Raw genomic sequence first — 18,787 nt, 5'->3', positions numbered from 1 at the left:
ACTTAACTCCGCCCCCAGCTGCTTCCAGAAGGTGATGAGCACCATCCTCGCTGGAATACCTGGGGTGGCGGTCTATCTGGATGACATCGTGGTCCACGGTCCTGACCTCCACATCCATGATTATCGACTCCACAGAGTATTCAGCGCTCTACTGCAGAAGAACCTGACCCTTAACGGTGGAAAGTGCACCTTTGCAGCTCCAACCGTCGAGTTTGTGGGGTTCCGCCTGTCGGCCAAAGGCATTGCCCCACTCATGTCGAACATTGAAGCCATCCACAGGATCCCGGAACCGACCTCAGCCTCTCAGGTGGCATCATTCTTGGGCATGACAGCCTACTACCTCCGGTTTCTGCACCACTACTCCCAGACCACAGCGCCCCTTCGCCAGCTCCTCAAGAAGGATGAGCCATGGGCCTGGACGGCAGCCTGCTCAGACGCGGTCCGCTCACTGAAGAGCCAGCTCACCACAGCCCCAGTCTTGGCTCACTTTGACCCCGTCTGCCCCACCATTGTCACATGTGACGCCTCAGCTGGAGCACTAGGAGCTGTCCTCTCACAGCTGCAGAATGGCATTGAGAGGCCCGTCGCCTTCGCCTCAAGGGCCCTGAGCCCCACAGAACAACGGTACTCTGTGGGCGAACGAGAAGCACTGGCCTGTGTCTGGGCGTGCGAAAGGTGGCACCTCTACCTCTATGGCCGTCTGTTCACGCTCCAAACCAACCACCAGTCCCTCACAACGCTACTGTCGGTATCAGGAACTGGCCACAAGCCACTTCGGCTGCACAGATGGGCCGACTGCCTCAGACAGTACGACTATCAGCTGAAGTTCACTCCAGGGAGGGATAACGTGGTGGCAGACCTCCTCTCACGCTCCGTTGACGCTCCTACTCCGACCGTCTTGCCAGACGACAACGAAACAGAGCTCGTACAAATGCTTTACGCTCCTCTTCAGTCAGTCGTCTCACTGGAGGAGCTGAAGCAAGCATCGGAACAGGATCCCACACTGTCTACCCTGCGCACCTACATACGCACTGGATGGCCAGCACACGTGCCGGAAGAGCTGGCGACTTTCGCCAGGGTGAAGCACGAACTGTCTTGCTGGGAAGAAGTCTGTGTCTCTCGAGGGTTTTGCACTGTGGTCCCAAGTGGTCTGCGTGCGCGTGTTCTATCCATGGCGCACGAGGGGCACTTGGGCATAGTGAAGGTCAAACAGCGATGTCGAGACCTTGTGTGGTGGCCAGGCATCGACCACGACATTGAAGCCCTGGTCAGGGATTGTGCTGCATGCCTCCTCAGTGGGAAAACAGGACAGTCCGCCCCACCCCCCCTGCAGCCTCTCGCATGGCCGTCCCGCCCCTGGGAGCACATCCAACTGGACATCTGTGGCGAGATCCATGGTCACGCAGTCCCTCACCATCAGCGCTTCCTGGTGGTGGTGTATGACCTCCACTCTAAGTGGCCAGAAGTGGTTCCTGTCGGAACTGTCACAGCACAGGCCATCGTGGACATCCTGGTCCAGGTGTGCACGTTCCAAACTGCTTTGAATCAAACGCTAATGCACTACAGAGCAAGCAAACACACAACAACACAGGCCTCCCCGGCATCCCTCATGCTAGGTCGTGAGATGGAACTGCCACTGGACAGACTCAGAACACAGAGAGTTGCAGAACCGGCGACTAGGTGCACCCGAGAACAGCAGGCAGTGACCAGGCACCAAAGAGCAATGAAACAGCGTTTTGACAAGGCACACAGGGTGAAGAAGTCGATCATCCAAGTGTCTGACTGGGTCCGAGCCCGACGGCCTCAGCGGTGCAACAAAATGGCCTCATTCTGGTCGGAACCCCTGCAGGTCAGTCGACAACTGGGGCCCGCCACATTCATGTTGAGCAATGGATCACGCTGGCACGCCAGCCGCCTCAGGAAAGTCCCTGCTCCTCAAGGAATACGAATGCACACAGAACAGACATGCAGGCCAGAGACGCCACCGGATGGACCTCCCCCACCACTACCACCCGAGCCCCAGCCTCTACGGGCTCCCCAAGGGCCAGAGCCACAAGCGGTGGCGGTTGCAGAAAGGCCTATGCGGGCACGAACTCGCCCTGCTCATCTGGGGGACTACTTAACCTCTTTTCATTCTTAGGCTCCGGTAGGTGTCTTAGTCAACCTCCAGGTTAATGGACTGAACTGGTTAGTTTGGAGAGTCCTTCTGTTTAAAGGTTAATGTTTTATTTCTTACAGGTATCACTCTAGGTTCTTGCCCTATGGACATTTTATATATGGTACCAGTCCCTGGTTTTGGAAAGGGGGGGGGGGGGATGTTATGTATGGTACGACGTGCTGTACGTCATACTGTACGTTGTTATGGTTTACGACAGTGTGCTGCTTTATGGATGAATGGGTTGTCAGGATGGCACATGTCATTAAACGACAGAGTGATGTACAATGTGAAACCGTGCAGACGTGCGTTCTTCTACAGCTAGGCTAGATATAACAATCTGCACATTACTTTATCCAGTAACGTCCCTGGTAATGTCCAATATTCTACTGCCATTTACTTTATGTTCATATTCTTATTTTGTACTATTCCTCATTGTTGTTACATTGTCAAGAAGGAACCTGCAAGTAAACATTTCGTTGAAGGATGTATACCATGCGTGTCCCGTACATGCGACTAATACAAATTGAAACTCAAGTGCCCACTAAACAACAATACAATGGGTGCGTTTGTAAAAAAAATATATAATATCTACTCCGATTTCAGAGCACTTTCGTCTGTGGCCAGAGCACAGAATAAATGAACGCTCAACACCGGTTGAATATGGTCGGTGTCAGTAAACGTCGGTAAAAAAGCTTAATTAAATTGTTGCCAGTCACCAACGCTCTGGATAACATGAAAAACACCCTATCCAGCTATGCTCGGGCGAGTAAAATGGTCAGAGTGAGACTGTTCTCTCATTTGTGGCTGGAAGTAGCTATCAAGCTAGCCAACGTTAGCCAGTTAGCTTGACTGTCGTTGTGAGGTCAGAACGCTCGTATCAACCCTAGTCCTCAGCCAGGGCGTCCAGTGTGCGCTCCAAGAGAGAAACTCTCTGAATTTACGACTGGACAATCTGACAACGCTCTGAATTTACAAACGCCCAGAGCGCACTCTGGCACTCCAGATTTAATTTACAAACACACCCAATGTCAAACATACTCCACAATCTGATTCTAGCCTTGCCTGTCTAATACCTTTGCAGGAAGTGGGCTCAGTAAAGTTCAAGGATTACACCAACAACTGGATTTGCCTCACATATGAATCAGCCAACTGTACAGTTAAGCGTTTCAGCAGAAGGATTTGGGAAGTAATACTAATGTTATACAGATCCCGAACTGTGCAGTGGTCTAAGGCACTGCATTTCAGTGCTAGAGGTGTCACTACAGACCCTGTCTCGATTCCAGGCTGTATCACAACCAGTTGTGATTGGGAGTCCCATAGGGCAGCGCACAATTGGCCGTGTCGTCCAGGTTAGGCCGTCATTCTAAATAAGAATTTGTTCTTAATTGACTTACCTGGTTATACAGATAACTAGGCATGTTGACTGAGAACACTTTCTCATTTACATCAACGACCTGGGGAATAGTTACAGGGGAGAGGAGGGGGGGAAGAACGAGCCAATTCTAAACTGGGGATGATTAGGTGACCTTGATGGTATGTGGGCCAGATTGGGAATTCGGCCAGGACACCAGGGTTAACACCCCTACTCTTACGATAAGCGCCATGAGATCTTTAGTGACCACAGAGAGTCAAGACACCTGTTTAACGTGTCCAATCACTGCCCTGGGGCATTGGGATACTATTTTTAGACCAAAGGAAAAGGTGCCTCCTACTAGCCCTCCAACACCACTTCCAGCAGCATCTGGTCTCCCATCCAAGGCCAACCCTGCTTAGCTTCAGAAGCAAGCCAGCAGTGGGATGCAGGATGGTATGCTGTTGGCGACTCAGGTAAAATAAAATAAATGTAGGCTACACTCTCTGGAGCCCTCTGGTTCTGTATGTTCATATTAACATAGGCCTACGTGACTTCGTTTCAAACGTCGTTCACATGGTACATTTTTTACATTGATATTTGTGAATACTCAATTAAAAACTCTTAACAATATTTATGTTTGTCTTGTAAATTAATACACCAACTGATTTTAGCTTTGGAGAGAAACCCCTTGCTTGCACAAAAAAATGTGGCTAGTAGTTATCAAGGTTTAGCTTAATTTGTACACAACATTGTCATTATTGTTTCTTTTTTTATGAATGAAAAAAGTTACGTATACATTTTTGGGGGGTGGGTTGGACTTTTCTTTTCAGGGAAGTCACCTTATGTTTGATATAAAAAAAGACTGAAGTCATTGGATCTGTTGAATTAACATGAGTGTGAGAACAGTTGCAGTATTTGTAACATGTTTATAGCCAAAGAAAAGATTACAGTAGTTAAGACTATTCAGTCCAACATCAAATCCATCAGAAAACACTGGAAGCAGATGACAAGATTCTATTAAAGTGGGAAAAGTTGTGACAAAACTCTTGAATTAAAACTCCTCCACCAGATGGTAATTGGAATGTGCAGCAAGTCAATATAAGTTAATTAAATTATACATTCAAATATATTATTAACATGAATAAAATGACTGATATTAAACAGCATAAAATCATTGAAAATACAGTACAATAGTTCACATCTGCAGAACATGATGTACCATTAGAACTTCAATCTGCTATGCCTTGAATCATAATCCATCAAACTTTCTGGATATGTTTCACGGTCAGTCGAAATTTCAGATCAGGTCGCTGTGCCTGAGCTATGTCGTAGATCTAGTAGAGAAAATAGATCACTATTTAGTTCAACTCAAGCTCATCTAATCTAGATCTTATTTTCCAATATAAATACTTGTATAATAGATAAATCATATGCATTGGAACTTTATATAAAATATATACATACATTGCTACCTGGGATATAGATAAGAAGACAACAAAAAAAAGCAAACCACCATGATTGAATGAGGAAATGTTACCTGACTCAAGACTGGATCAACTGTGGTCTAAATGTCAGCTGACTCTAGACTGGATAAACTGGGGTCTAAATATTACCTGACTCTAGACTGGATAAACTGGGGTCTAAATATTTCCTGACTCTAGACTGGATAAACTGGGGTCTAAATATTACCTGACTCTAGACTGGATAAACTGGGGTCTAAATGTCACCTGACTCTAGACTGGATAAACTGGGGTCTAAATATTACCTGACTCTAGACTGGATCAACTGGGGTCTAAATATTACCTGACTGAAGAAAGAATCAACTGTAGTCTCATTTAGCTCCTGATAAGATTGGACAGCGACCTGAAGAATTGCAAATCCTATATTTGGGCAAGAATATTCAAATTATTTCAGTATATAAAGACATTTAGCCAAGTATCATAATTCAATGTATTTGCTTTATGCTTAAATACCCACCACTTTCCAGTGGTTTAGTACCAAAAGGTGGGTCCACGTAAGGGATAGTAAGAGTTGGAGGTGTTGTCACCTGTGTCGTGGTAGTCCTTGGTCCCATTGTAGGTGTTGAAGCTGATGGGGTAAATATTGACATGAAGCTGTATCTCTCATTAGCCTGACATCCATACCTGTTTTAGGCTAAACATTCCACTCCCTGTACTCCTGTGTCACATACAAAACATTACATTATAAGGAGTGGAATGAAAAGCCCAAACAGACTAGTACCCATTCTAGTATATCTACTTTATGATCACAACAAGCAACACAAAAATACAAAATATAGTCGTTTCACAGTAGTCATCACACTTCTCTACTTCCTACTATATTTTAAATATCAGCATTTGATCCACATTCAATCATCTGATTTGTTCAGTTGTATTGTTCTATTCTTTTCCACATATAATTTTTGTTGTTGTTGACTTATGCTCACTACTAATGACTGGAAGACACGTGTCTTCACTGATATCTGGGTTTGGTCATGCTTCAACAGTCATTGTTTTCTGGACTAAACCTCTGACATAATTTTCTTTTTAAATCATGAACATTAAAAACATGTTAAATTGATAACTTACCAAAGGATTGCCCTGCAGACAAAGCAACACATCCAATACAAAATAATAGGAAAAGCATGATGTTGTTTCAGAAGACCGAGAGCACCGACTGAGCTGTGATGTGGGAAGATTCTGTTCAGCGAGTCCGTCTGACAATCTTTGTTCAGCATGAGGAAGTTGTCTCCTCTATTCATCGTGGGAGGGATTGGCCTTTTAAATAATGGCCAGGTTTTCAAAAATTCATTTGAGGCACAAGTGATTTCAGAAAAAGGTCAGACCGCCTCCTCTTGAACTATTTTAATAGTTATGAGGAAGTTGTTCCATATATCTGTCTCACAAGATTTTTTGTCAAAACCTCAACCAGTATTTTTTTAAAGGTCCAATGAAGCCATTTTTTTAATCTCAATATCACATCATTTCTGGGTAACAATTAAGCACCTTACTGTGATTGTTTTCAATTAAAATGTCTAAAAGAAACAAAAATTGCTTCTTAACAAAGAGCAATTTCTCAAGCAAGAATTTTGCCCCCAAAACAGGCTTACATTTCAGGTGGTCTTTTCAAACAGCTCTTACTCTAAAAGGGCATTATCATAATTTTTACAGTATTAATCCAACCTCATAGTGTGGAAATATATATAAAACACAGAAAAAAACGTGTTTTTGACCACATTGGGCATTTAAACAAAACAAGTGTATTATCCACTAATTGGTCATTCTGACAAGCAACCTGTCACGCCCTGACCTTAGAGAGCCTTTTTTATTCTCTATTTTGTTAGGTCAGGGTGTGACTTGGGTGGGCATATCTATGTTTCTATTTCTTTGTTGGCCTAGTATGGTTCCCAATCAGAGGCAGCTGTTTATCGTTGTCTCTGATTGGGGATCCTACTTAGGCAGCCCTTTTTCCCACCTGTGATTGTGGGATCTTGTTTGTGTGTAGTTGCTTTCTGCACTGCATATAGCTTTACGTTCGTTTCGTATTTCGTTGTTTTTCCCGGTGTCATTGTTAATAAAAGAAAATGTACGCCTACCACGCTGCACCTTGGTCTCATTCCAACAACGGACGTAACACAACCATCTATTTTATTGGGATATATCCAGAAATACATTGCCAGGAGTAAAAATGAATTTAGACAAAGTACATATTTTTTATGCACATTTACAATACAATTCTATAAAGGTTAGCTGACAAATGGAAAATATACAATTCTATAAAGGTTAGCTGACAAATGGAAAATATGTGCATTTCAAAGAAAAGGTAAATCGCATATTATTTAAGTATATTTCTCATCAATGCCAGTTGTCCCTGTTTGTAAAAAAAAATAACTAAAAAACATGCAAACTGTCACGTTCGTTGGAATGAGTAGCGTGAGTAGCGTTCCACATATTTTGTTAGAAAGTGAAACTTAGAAAAATACAAAAACAATAAAGTATAAACGAACCGTGACGACAATGCAACTACACATAAACAATATCCCATAAGCCACAGGTGGAAAAACATGCTACTTAAGTATGATCCCCAATTAGAGACAACGATTACCAGCTGCCTCTAATTGGGAATCATACACAATCACCAACATAGAAAAACAAACCTAGAATCCCACATAGAAATAATAAACTAGACTAACCCCCCAGTCACACCCTGACCTACTCTACCATAGAAAATAAAAGCTTTCTATGGTCAGGATGTGACAGTATCCCCCCAAGGGTGCGGACTCCGACTGCAAAACCTGAAACAAAAAGGGAGGGTTGGGCGGTGGTGTCTAGTGTTGGTGGTGGCTCTGGTGCAGGACGAAGAACCCTCTCATCCTGCGGATCCGCCAGCATCAGAGGCGGCTCTGGTGTGGGCCAAAGAACCCGCTCATCCTGCGGATCCAGCCTCAGCAGGTTCCGGACCGTGGACCGTCTCAGGAGGTTCCGGACTGCCGACCGTCGCTGGAAGCTCTGGACTGGGAACTGTCGCCGGAAGCTCTGGACTGCCGACCGTCGCTGGAGGCTCTGGACTGCAGACCGTCGCTGGAGACTCCGGACCTTGGATCGTCTCTGGAGGCTCCGGGCCATGGCTCATCACTGGCGGCTTCGGGCCATGGATCATCACTCGAGGCTTGGGGCGTAGAGCTGGCACAATGCGTCCTGGACAGATGACCACCTTCGTACGGTAAGTGCGGGGAGCTGGCACAGGACGCACTGGGTGCACTGGGGACACAGTGCGTAGAGCCGGCACAGGATATCCTGGACCGAGGAGGCGCACTGGAGACCAGGCGCGCTGAGCTGGCACCACCCGTCCTGGACAGATGCCCACTTTCGACCGGCAAGTGCGAGGAGCTGGCACAGAACACACCGGGCAGTGGATGCGCACTGGAGACGCCGTGCGTATCACCGCAAAACATGGTGCCTGATCGGTCACTCGCTCCCTACGGTGAGTACGGGGAGATGGCACAGGACGTACTGGGCTGTGAAGGCATACTGGAGACCTGGTGCGTATAGCCGGCATCAATTGTACCGGAACTTTAACACACTTCTCAGGACAAGTACGAGGAGCTGACTCAGGTGGCCTCGGACGGCTAACACACTCCTCAGGGCGAATCTCATGCATACTACACCAAAACAACAGCTCTCTCTCATCACTCTCCTCAACTTTCACCGCCCATTCCTCGCTCAATCTGTCCCAATATTCCTCCTCGGTCTCTGACTCACTCCTCGGCTCTGCCGACCACTCCATGTGCCCCCCCTCCCCAAAAACTTTTTCGGGCTGTCTCTCGGGCTTCCGTCGTGGTTGCGAACTCTGGAGTCATCTTTGATCCTCCTTCTTTCCTTGCGTCTGCTGTGACTCCTGCCAAGGAAGGATCTCCTGTCCTTCCATTATTTCCTCCCAGGTCTAATTATCTTCTCCCTGATCTCCTCCAAAGACCAGGATGCCATTTCTTCCCGGACACGCTGCTTGGTCCTGGTTTGATGGGATATTCTGTCACGTTCGTTGGAATAATCAGACCAAGGCGCAGCGTGAGTAGCATTCCACATAATTTATTAGAAAGTGAAACTTAGAAAAATACAAAAACAATAAAGTATAAACGAACCGTGACGACAATGCAACTACACATAAACAATATCCCATAAGCCACAGGTGGAAAAACATGCTACTTAAGTATGATCCCCAATTAGAGACAACGATTACCAGCTGCCTCTAATTGGGAATCATACACAATCACCAACATAGAAAAACAAACCTAGAATCCCACATAGAAATAATAAACTAGACTAACCCCCCAGTCACACCCTGACCTACTCTACCATAGAAAATAAAAGCTTTCTATGGTCAGGATGTGACAGTATCCCCCCAAGGGTGCGGACTCCGACTGCAAAACCTGAAACAAAAAGGGAGGGTTGGGCGGTGGTGTCTAGTGTTGGTGGTGGCTCTGGTGCAGGACGAAGAACCCTCTCATCCTGCGGATCCGCCAGCATCAGAGGCGGCTCTGGTGTGGGCCAAAGAACCCGCTCATCCTGCGGATCCAGCCTCAGCAGGTTCCGGACCGTGGACCGTCTCAGGAGGTTCCGGACTGCCGACCGTCGCTGGAAGCTCTGGACTGGGAACTGTCGCCGGAAGCTCTGGACTGCCGACCGTCGCTGGAGGCTCTGGACTGCAGACCGTCGCTGGAGACTCCGGACCTTGGATCGTCTCTGGAGGCTCCGGGCCATGGCTCATCACTGGCGGCTTCGGGCCATGGATCATCACTCGAGGCTTGGGGCGTAGAGCTGGCACAATGCGTCCTGGACAGATGACCACCTTCGTACGGTAAGTGCGGGGAGCTGGCACAGGACGCACTGGGTGCACTGGGGACACAGTGCGTAGAGCCGGCACAGGATATCCTGGACCGAGGAGGCGCACTGGAGACCAGGCGCGCTGAGCTGGCACCACCCGTCCTGGACAGATGCCCACTTTCGACTGGCAAGTGCGAGGAGCTGGCACAGAACACACCGGGCAGTGGATGCGCACTGGAGACGCCGTGCGTATCACCGCAAAACATGGTGCCTGATCGGTCACTCGCTCCCTACGGTGAGTACGGGGAGATGGCACAGGACGTACTGGGCTGTGAAGGCATACTGGAGACCTGGTGCGTATAGCCGGCATCAATTGTACCGGAACTTTAACACACTTCTCAGGACAAGTACGAGGAGCTGACTCAGGTGGCCTCGGACGGCTAACACACTCCTCAGGGCGAATCTCATGCATACTACACCAAAACAACAGCTCTCTCTCATCACTCTCCTCAACTTTCACCGCCCATTCCTCGCTCAATCTGTCCCAATATTCCTCCTCGGTCTCTGACTCACTCCTCGGCTCTGCCGACCACTCCATGTGCCCCCCCTCCCCAAAAACTTTTTCGGGCTGTCTCTCGGGCTTCCGTCGTGGTTGCGAACTCTGGAGTCATCTTTGATCCTCCTTCTTTCCTTGCGTCTGCTGTGACTCCTGCCAAGGAAGGATCTCCTGTCCTTCCATTATTTCCTTCCAGGTCTAATTATCTTCTCCCTGATCTCCTCCAAAGACCAGGATGCCATTTCTTCCCGGACACGCTGCTTGGTCCTGGTTTGATGGGATATTCTGTCACGTTCGTTGGAATAATCAGACCAAGGCGCAGCGTGAGTAGCATTCCACATAATTTATTAGAAAGTGAAACGTAGAAAAAATACAAAAACAATAAAGAATAAACGAACCATGACGACAATGCAACTACACATAAACAATATCCTATAAGCCACAGGTGGAAAAACATGCTACTTAAGTATGATCCCCAATTAGAGACAACGATTACAAGCTGCCTCTAATTGGGAATCATACACAATCACCAACATAGAAAAACAAACCTAGAACCCCACATAGAAATAATAAACTTGACTAAACCCCCAGTCACGCCCTGACCTACTCTACCATAGAAAATAAAAGCTTTCTATGGTCAGGACGTGACACAAACAAGCTATTTTCAGGTCTCTCCAGAGATGTTAGATCGGGATCAAGTCCAGGCTCTGGTTGTGCCACTCAAGGACATTCAGAGACTTGTCCCGAAGCTACTCCTGCGCTGTCTTGGCTGTCTGCTTAGGGTCGTTGTCCTGTTGGAAGGTGAACCTTCGCCCCAGTCTGAGGTCTTGAGCCCTCTGGAGAAGGTTTTCATCATGGATCTCTCTGTACTTTGCTCCGTTCATCTTTCCCTCGATCCTGACTAGTCTCCCAGTCCCTGCCTCTGAAAAACATCCCCACAGCATGATGCTGCCACCACCATGCTTCACCGTAGGGATGGTGCCAGGTTTCCTCTAGACATGATGATTGGTATTTAGGCTCAAGAGTTCAATCTTGGTTTCATCAAACTACGGAATTTTGTCTCTCATGGTGTGAGAGTCCTTTAGGTTCTCTTTGACAAACTCCAAGCAGGCTGTCATGTGCCTTTTACTGAGGAGTGGCTTCTGTCTGGCCACTCGACCATAAAGGCCTGATTAGGGGAGTGCTGCAGAGATGGTTATCCTTCTGGAAGGTTCATCCCATCTCCACAGAGGAACTCTGGAGCTCAGTCAGAGTGTCCATCGGGTTCTTGGTCACCTCCCTGACCATGGCCCTTCTCCCTCGTTTGCTCAGTTTAGCCGGGTGACCAGCTCTAGGAAGAGTCTTGGTGGTTCCAAACTTCTTCCATTTAAAAATGATGGAGGCCACTGTGTTCTTGGGGAACTTCAATGCTGCAGAAATGTTTTGGTACCCTTCCCCAGACCTGTGCCTCAACACAATCCTGTCTCTGAGCTCTTTAGACTATTCCTTTGTCCTCATGGCTTGATGTTTGCTCTGACATGCATAGTCAACTGTGGGACCTTATATAGAAAGGTTTGTGCCTTTCCAAATCACGTCCAATCATTTGAATTTATCATAGGTGGACTCCAATCAAGTTGTAGAAACATCACAAGGATGATCAATTGATACAGGATGCGCCTGAGTCTCATAGAAAAGGGTCTGAATAATTATGTAAATAAGGTATTTCTGTATTTTTTACATTTGCAAAGAAAAATTGAATTATGGGGTATTGTGTGTAGATGAATGATAATTTGTTTTAATTTCATACATTTTAGAATAAGGCTGTAATGTAACAAAATGCAGAAAAAGGAAAGGGGTCTGAATACTTTCCTAATGCACTGTATGTATTACAAGAACATTTACTAGCCCATCTGGCCATGTAATTGGTACACTACATGGTAATACAAAGATCCCAGTCGAAGTAGTGAGCACTTGTCATGATTTGGTTTCAGACCGGATAGATTGGCAAAACCATCTAAATCTTTGGTGAGGGCACTTATGGAGGCCGGTCAAGGACGGAGATGGAAGGTGGCATCTTCTGCAAAGGTAGACATCTTGGTCATAAAACCAAACATGTCTAATCCTTCGATCTCTATTATTTATCAACTTTATAGCTCGTATTTCAATTCCAATTAGAGATAGATACAGTGAGAGCGAGCAACCCTGTCTCACTGCTCTTGATATTTTAAAACTATCAGAGATGTATCCATTATCTACTTCTCTAGTTAGCCGACTCCGAGCTGGAGTAGTTGGTTCGGCCTGTGCCGTGAGAGGACAGAGTTAGCCGTTGGAGAGAGTGGTGAATTTGCTGCTAAAACAAATCCAGGGGACGCAGGAGAACATAACGAACAAAATACAGTTCATCATTCCAGTCTTTTGCAAAGGAGCAGGCGTGATTAATTGATTTTCTTAGTATACAAAATATATATTTTTATGAATCTACTTTTTTTCAAATTAGGAAGAATTACAGAGGTCTGGACCTTGATGTCCTCATATGTAGATATGGTCATGCTTGAGACGCAGCCCGATCAAAAAACAGATATCTCTATCTTAAACAGACAGATTTTGATGGATTTTTTATTTGATTTATTATGACTTGAGCAAAGAAATTATTTGAATATGTTTATAAATACACTACCATTCAAAAGTTTGGGGTCACTTAGAAATGTCCTTGTTTTTTGAAAGAAAAGCAATTTTTTGTCCGAAAAATAACATCAAACTGATCAAAAATACAGTGTAGATATTGTTAATGTTGTAAATGACTATTGTAGCTGGAAACGGTTGATTTTTTATGGAATATCTACATAGGCGTAGAGGCCCATTATCAGCAACCATCACCCCTGTGTTCCAATGGCACGTTGTGTTAGCTAATCCAAGTTTATCATTTTAAAAGGCTAGAAATTAGAAAACCCTTTTACAATTATGTTAGCACAGCTGAAAACGGTTGTGCTGATTAAAGAAGCAATAAAAACTGGCCTTCTTTAGCCTAGTTGAGTATCTGTAGCATCAGCATTTGTGGGTTCGATTCCAGGCTCAAAATGGCCAAAAACAAAGACCTTTCTTCTGAAACTCGTCAGTCTATTCTTGTTCTGAAAAATAAAGGCAATTCCGATTCAGAGGGGTTGGGTTAAATGTGGAAGGCACATTTCAGTTGTACAACTGACTAGGTATCCTACATTCCCCATATGGAAGAGTACATTTTTCCCACTAACACTACATTCCCCATACTGAATAGTACTTTTTTCCCATTAATGCTACTCCATGCTTGTCCGTACTGAATAGTCTCGGAAATTCCAGGCCTAGTGTATGTTGGAACATTGGTTACATTGTGGGAGGCAACTCGTCTGTCTAGAGAGACTGCATACAGAATAGTATCTCTTTGTCCATCGTGAAATGGACATTTGTCTGTTGCGGTCTTGTTTAAAAATGTTAACGGTAACCCCTTGAACACCAAACACATACACATGCCCTGAAAAACAAACACATACACATGCCCTGAAAAACAAACACATACACATCAGTGGACGCTCCTCAGTGAATTTCATAAAAATAAAAATTGTAAAACATAAAAAAACGTTAACCTTTTTAGATACACCTATACTAAATATAATCACGTCACCAAAGAATTGATTAAAACACCCTATTTTCCAAATATGGTCTACGGTAGCATCAACAGCACTCTGTAGGGTAGCACCATGGTGTAGCCGGAGGACAGCTAGCTTCCGTCCTCTGGGTACATTGACAAATCAATTTCTTCCAAAATGAAGGAGAAGCAAGAGAGAAAGTGTCTTTTTTTCACTTTCAGTTTCACTTACTTAGCTAGCAAATGCAGCTAGCTAGTTTAGCACACTGAAACACCCTGCTCAAACAGAGGGATGCTACGTTAGCTAGCTGGCTATGATTTTCCAACACAGCACTGGAACTCTTCCAAGTCAAGGTAAGCTTTTGGTTTTATGATTTTTTTGCCACCGGGGCCCGCTGGTGTAACTTCTTACTTGACTGTACAATTTAACATTACTGCATGATTGTAGCGGGTTTACAAACGTGTTAGTTCTATTAGCTATGCTGACTATGACGTTACTTTAGTTAATATGGTGACAACGATGTGTAGCGGTTTGGCTTGAAAAGTTTTTTTTTGCTTGGTCACATACAGTTATGCAGGTTATGTGTTATGCAAGTCCACAAACAAAGGGAAGACGTGAGAGGAGAAGAGCACATAGATGCTAGAAGGAATACAACGTGGATTCTATGAAAGTGAACTGTGTCTCAAATCAAATAAAAATGTATTTGTCACATGTGCCGAATAGAACAGGTACAAGTAAGCATTTCACCTTACAGTGAAATGCTTACTTGCAAGCCCTAACCAACAATGCAGTTAAAAATATAAAAAATATATAAAAATTACATATATACCTAAAAAAATAAGAATGATAAATAAAAGTAACAAATAATTAAAGTAGTAAAATAACAACAGCGAGGCTATATACAGAGGGTACTGGTACTGGTACAGAGTCAATGTGAGGGGGAACCGGTTATTGAGGTATTTGAGGTAATATGTACATGTAGGTAGAGTTATTAAAGTGACTATGCATAGATAATAACAGAGAGTAGCAGCAGTGTAAAAGGGTAGCCATTTGATTAGATGTTCAGTAGTTTCATGCCTTGCAGGTTGAAGCTATTTAGAAGCCTCTTGGACCTAGACTTGGCGCTCCAGTACCGCTTGCCATGCGGTAGCAGAGAGAACAGTCTATGACTAGGGTGGCTGGAGTCTTTGACAATTTTTAGAGCCTTCCTCTGACACCGCCTGGTATAGAGGTCCTGGATGGCAGGAAGCTTGGCCCCAGTGATGTACTGGGCCATTCGCACTACCCTCTGTAGTGCCTTGCGGTCGGAGGCCGAGCAGTTGCCATACCAGGCAGTGATGCAACCAGTCAGGATGCTCTCGTTGGTGCAGCTGTGCAACCTTTTGAGGATTTGTGGACCCATGCCAAATCTTTTCAGTCTCCTGAGGGGGAATAGGTTTTGTCGTGCCCTCTTCACGACTGTCTTGGTGTGCTTGGACCATGTTAGTTTGTTGGTGATGTGGACACCAAGGAACTTTAAGCTCTGAACCTGCTCCACCGCAGCCTCGTCGATGAGAATGGGGGCGTGCTCGGTCCTCCTTTTCCTGTAGTCCACAATCATCTCCTTTGTATTGATCATGTTGAGGGAGAGGTTGTTGTCCTGGTACCACACTGTCAGGTCTCTGACCTCCTCCCTATAGGCTGTCTCGTCATTGTCGGTGATCAGGCCTACTGCTGTTGTGTCATCGGCAAACTTAATGATGGTGTTGGAGTCGTGCCTGGCCGTGCAGTCATGAGTGAACAGGGAGTACAGGAGGGGACTGAGCACGCACCCCTGAGGGGCCCCTGTGTTGAGGATCAGCGTGACGGATGTGTTGTTACTTACCCTTACCACCTGGGGGTGGCCTGTCAGGAAGTCCAGGATCCAGTTGCAGAGGGAGGTGTTTAGTCCCAGGGTACTTAGCTTAGTGATGAGCTTTGAGGGCACTATGGTGTTGAACGCTGAAATGTAGTCAATGAATAGCATTCTCACATAGGTGTTCCTTTTGTCTAGGTGGGAAAGGGCGGTATGCAAATTGGAGTGGGTCAAGGGTTTCTGGGATAATGGTGTTGATGTGAGCCATGACCAGTCTTTCAAAGCACTTCATGGCTACAGACGTGAGTGCTATTAGTCGGTAGTCATTTAGGCAGGTTACCTTAGTGTTCTTGGGCACAGGGACTATGGTGGTCTGCTTAAAACATGTTGGTATTACAGACTCGGACAGGGAGAGATTGAAAATGTCAGTCAAGACACTTGCCAGTTGATCAGCGCATGCTCGCAGTACACATCCTGGTAATCCGTCTGGCCCTGTTTAAAGGTCTTACATCAGCTGCGGAGAGCGTGATCACACAGTTGTCCGGAACAGCTGGTGCTCTCATGCATGTTTCAGTGTTATTTGCCTCGAAGCGAGCATAGAAGTAGTTTAGTTCGTCTGGTAGGCTTGTGGCTTGTGGTAGGCTTGTGTCACTGGGCAGCTCGCGGCTGTGCTTCCCTTTGTAGTCTGTAATGGTTTGGAAGACCTGCCACATCCGACGTGCGTCGGAGCCGGTGTAGTACGATTCAAACTTAGTCCTCTATTGATGCTTTGCCTGTTTGATGGTTCGTCGGAGGGCATAGTGGTGTTTTCTCATAAGCTTCCGAGTTAGAGTCCCGCTCCTTGAAAGCGCCAGCTCTACCTATGCATGATCAGGGTTGTATTCATTTCGCCGATTCGGTTGAAAAACGTTTCTTAAATTGGAAGCAAACGGAACAAAACAGGGATAAACATACCTGAATTTCTCCAATAGAAACTCTCATTTAGGGCTGTTGGGGTGACCATATTACCGCCACACCTGCGGTCACGAGTCATGAAGGCAGTCAAATTCAAGATGACTGTTTAGTCATGGTAATTAGGTTTCTCCAAGCTCTGATGCTGGTCAATAGTAGCTTACCAAACTTGCTAACTGCCTGGGACTCAGCACTCCATTGTTCCTCTAATCACTCTGACATCAATGCAAATGTATTTGCAAATTCTATCAAATACTCCTTGAGGGCCCATGAGCTCATGTTGCGCAACATTTCCATAGGCTCTGCAATTGCGGGAGAAAACAGAGTGATGGCCGCTAATAAAAAGAGGAGGATCCCATCAGCTTTCTATATGCTAGGCCTACTATATTTATTTCTCAACCTTCCTAATATTAAGCACATTTCTTATATTTGCAACAGGAGTATAGACTATCTGGCTGGCATGAAAATAAACCACGGGGAAAAGCGTCCATTGTAAAAAGTGTCCATTCTAAATCAAAACAAATTACACACATATATTATGTAGTATATGTAAAGACAAGATTAAATCAAGAATAGTCTGAGGGGTGACAATATTAGCCTATCACTTGTGAATTATATATTATTACTTGTGAATGATGCCCAGCATAAGAAACAAAGCCTTTTTTTTGCGAATTTTTTTAATCATAGTCACACACCTCATGTAGCCTAGCCCATAGGCCTATATGTTTTAATAAGGTTTGTATCACAACTAAAGTGGCCAAATAACGTCTTAAAATTAGGCACATTAATCCACTTTACAAGGGGTGTGGAGCCTAACAGGCATATATAAGCAGCATGTGAGTTTCAAGTTTGGGGAAGATCATTTTCACCATGAAAATGCACCTTTATAATAAAAGCATTATATGCATAATTGCATTTGCGGACGCTTTTGATAATGGTGTTTTCCGCTAATGAAACATTTGCGCTTATAGCCTACTACCATGTGCGCATTGCTGCGCTTATAATGTGAAGAAATAGCTGAATAATGTATCAACATTTTAAGCTAAACGTTCTATGTTGCGTCAGCCACATTGCTTAACATTTTTTGGGGGGATGCTAGTCGTTGTATTAATTTGGGATCTATCGCATCCCACAACTGTCCCAAACAATGTTTGGAATATTTATTTATTGCACAGTAGGTCAACTTTTGTACTATGGGATAGTAGATTGACATAGGCTAGTGCTTTTGCTGTTCGTTATGCCTAGTCATCTTGTTGGTTGACGAAATATAAATGTGGATAGTTCTTCCAATATCTTCAATATGCACCTCGGAATTGGATAAGGACGCGCAGAGTTGTGTCCCCGATGTATGTCTTCACTTGTAGCCTGTGAGAAAAACCCGAGTGTGAGTGAGAGATGCTTCGGATTGCGCAGCACACTCAGGGAGAAGGGCACAAAGTAGCACTCCAGACCGCAAAAGGCATGGATTTTTTTAGGGTGCATTACGGCCACAAAGGGGATGCCACCGTGAAATTCGAGGTATTATCAAGTGCTTGTCAAATTGTGAATGAGAGACTGATGTAGTGTGTACAGCCTGTGCAAAGAAAAACAAAGCAGAGCTCATGCCTTTCAAGCGACTTTTTTCAAATCATCATGAGGGTCTCATCATGCAGCCTTGGAATGTATTAAACATCAAAACATATAGCCTAATGTTTGTAGAACAACTAAAGTTACATTAATAACTCTAAATTATGCATATAGGAGGACCTATTTCTTTGTAAACCGCACAACACAGAATAGCCGCATGTGCGCACTCCAAATAGTTTGAAGAAAATATTTATATTTTATTCAGCTTTGTTCAATTGTATTCTTCATACTATAAAATAATGTCACTGAATTATAAGCAAATCTTGTCTGCTAAATGAACTAGTGTAGCCCACAGCCATTTGGCATAGCCACATCAGGACCCAACATAAGGATAACTCAGAGTATGCTATTCTTTTCTTCTGAAATTGACTACATTTTCTTCA

The 18,787-nt window shown here is 44.9% G+C and overlaps 1 long non-coding RNA gene across 1 annotated transcript; it reads right to left on the bottom strand.

The window, feature by feature from the left end:
• Window positions 1-4,418: 4,418 nt before the first annotated feature.
• On the bottom strand, window positions 4,419-6,297 carry LOC123741607 (uncharacterized). The gene is made up of 4 exons (XR_006769062.2): window positions 6,101-6,297; window positions 5,490-5,600; window positions 5,316-5,392; window positions 4,419-4,846 (listed from the first exon to the last, which is right to left on the bottom strand). It is a non-coding gene; the product is annotated as an uncharacterized LOC123741607 (long non-coding RNA).
• Window positions 6,298-18,787: the final 12,490 nt, after the last annotated feature.

Source organism: Salmo salar, chromosome 03 (assembly GCF_965601325.2).
Source record: "Salmo salar chromosome 03, fSalSal1, whole genome shotgun sequence".
NCBI lineage: Eukaryota > Metazoa > Chordata > Actinopteri > Salmoniformes > Salmonidae > Salmo > Salmo salar.
Note: the sequence above shows the minus strand (reverse complement) of the source record. Positions and strands in the feature narration are given on the sequence as shown.